At 48.5% G+C, this 2926-nt stretch overlaps 1 pseudogene; it reads left to right on the top strand.

The window, feature by feature from the left end:
- LOC139412697 (trichohyalin-like) lies at positions 1–2324 on the top strand (annotated as a pseudogene).
- The last annotated feature ends 602 nt before the right edge of the window (positions 2325–2926 follow it).

Here is a 2926-nt window from a genome sequence, read left to right on the forward strand (position 1 = left end):
ATGGGTTTCAGTACAGGTCCTTTACTAGACCTCTCTGAGTGCTATCACACACAGAGATACAGAGACACAGAGACATACACACACACACACACACACACAAAGAGACATACACACACACAGACACACACACACACAGAGACATACACAAACACACACACACATACAGAGACATTCACACAGAAAGTCAAACACACACACACACACACACAGAGAGAGAGAGAGAGAGACACACAGAGACATTTATACTTACACACACAAAGAGACACACACACACAAACACAAAGAGACATACACCCACACATCGACACACACACACACACACACACACACACACACACACACACAGACAGACATACACACACACACACACACACAAAGACATACACACACACACACACGCACAGAAACACACGCAAACACACACACACAAAGAGTGGTATCACACACATACACAATTATATACACACACACAAGAGGTATCACATGCACGCACACACACACACACAAAAAACGCTTGTGTCTGTCCGTTTACCATTCTTCTGAAGGAATATTTCTGCTTTAATCTCTTCAACCAACGGCTTGTCTCTGGATTGAGTCCCAAATAGCACTCAATTCCATATTTAGTGCACTATTTTCAACCAGGGCCCATTGAGCTCTGGTAAAAAGTAGTGGTCTATATAGGGAATAGGGTGCCGTTTGGGATGAAACATGTGACTTTTTGTTATAAGAGTGGGGGCGGTAGAAATCAAATCAAATATTATTTGTAACCGAATACCGAATAACTTTGCCGTGAAATGCTTACTTACTTATGAGCCCCTTTTCAGCAACAAAAAAACAATGAGTTTAAAAGAAAATGATCAAATACAAATACAAAATAGACTATAAATAACAATAATGAGGCTACAGTGTATACCAGGACCAGTACCACTGGTGGAAAAAGTACCCACTGTTTCATACCTGAGTAAAAGTATAGATACCTGACTAGAAAGTTACTCAAGTAAAAGTGGAAGTCACCCAGTAAAATGCTACTTCAGTAAAAGGTTTTGATTTTTAAATATACTTAAGTATCAAATGTAAAAGTTTTAATCATTTCAAATTCCTTATAATAAACAGACAGCACATTTTATATTGTTTTTAAAATCTATGGATAGCCAGGAGCAGACGCTCCGACGCTCTGACGCTCCGACGCTCTGACGCTCAGACCCTCCAACGCTCAGACGCTCAGACGCTCCGACGCTCCGACGCTCCGACGCTCAGACGCTCAGACGCTCCGACGCTCCGACACTCAGACCCTCCGACGCTCAGACCCTCCGACGCTCAGACGCTCCGACGCTCCGACGCTCAGACCCTCCGACGCTCAGACCCTCCGACGCTCAGACGCTCAGACGCTCAGACGCTCTGACGCTCTGACGCTCAGACGCTCAGACGCTCAGACGCTCAGACCCTCAGACGCTCAGACCCTCAGACGCTCCGACGCTCTGACGCTCTGACGCTCCGACGCTCCGACGCTCCGACGCTCAGACGCTCAGACGCTCAGACGCTCAGACGCTCAGACGCTCAGACGCTCAATAAACAGACTCAACGGACTCAATAGACACAAATGCAGAATTTGTAAATAATGTCGGAGCGTCTGAGTGTCTGACGCTCAGACGCTCAGACGCTCCGACGCTCCGACGCTCCGACGCTCCGACGCTCAGACGCTCCGACACTCAGAAGCTCAGACCCTCCAACGCTCAGACGCTCAGACGCTCCGACGCTCCGACGCTCCGACGCTCCGACGCTCAGACGCTCCGACGCTCAGACGCTCAGACGATCAGACGCTCAGACGCTCAGACGCTCAGACCCTCAGACGCTCCGACGCTCAGACGCTCAGACGCTCAGACGCTCAGACGCTCAGACCCTCCAACGCTCAGACGCTCAGACGATCAGACGCTCAGACCCTCAGACGCTCCGACGCTCAGACGCTCAGACCCTCAGAAGCTCAGACGCTCAGACGATCAGACGATCAGACGCTCAGACCCTCCGACGCTCAGACGCTCAGACCCTCAGAAGCTCAGACGCTCAGACGATCAGACGCTCAGACCCTCAGACGCTCCGACGATCAGACGATCAGGCGCTCAGACCCTCCGACGCTCAGACGCTCAGACCCTCAGAAGCTCAGACGCTCAGACTATCAGACGATCAGACGCTCAGACCCTCAGACGCTCCGACGCTCAGACGCTCAGACCCTCAGACCCTCAGACGCTCAGACCCTCAGACGCTCCGACGCTCCGACCCTCCGACGCTCCGACATTATTTACAAATTATGCATTTGTGTTTATTGAGTCCGTCAGATTAGAGGCAGTAGGGAAGACCAGGTGTTCTGTTGATAAGTGTGTGAATTTGACAATTTTCCTGTCCTGCTAAGCATTCAAAATGTAATGAGTACTTTTGGGTGTCAGGGAAAATGTATGAAGTAAAAAGTACATCATTTTCTTCAGGAATGTAGTAAAGTAAAAGTAGTCAACAATAAAGTACATATACCCCAAAAAACGACTTATGTAGTACTTTAAAGTATTTTTACTGAAGTACTTTATTTATACCACTGACCGGTACCCAGTCAATGAGTATGAGGTGGTTGAGGTAATATGTAGGTGTAGATGTAGATGCGGGCAAGGTCAAAGGTGACTAGGAAATCAGGATACCAGCATTGTATGTGAAGAGTGTGTGTGTGTGTGTGTGTGTGTGTGTGTGTGTGCGGGCGTGCATGCGTGCGTGCGACATCAATATGCATGTGTGTGTTTTGTGTGTTTTGCGTGTTTGTGTGTGTGTGTGTGTGTGCGGGCATGCGTGCGTGCGACATCAATATGCATGAGTGTGTGTGTGTGTGTGTGTGTGTGTGTGTGTAGCCATTTGATTAATTGTTCAGCAGTCTTATAGCTTGGGG

The sequence above is a fragment of the Oncorhynchus clarkii genome, chromosome 7 (assembly GCF_045791955.1).
Source record: "Oncorhynchus clarkii lewisi isolate Uvic-CL-2024 chromosome 7, UVic_Ocla_1.0, whole genome shotgun sequence".
Taxonomy (NCBI): Eukaryota; Metazoa; Chordata; class Actinopteri; order Salmoniformes; family Salmonidae; genus Oncorhynchus; species Oncorhynchus clarkii.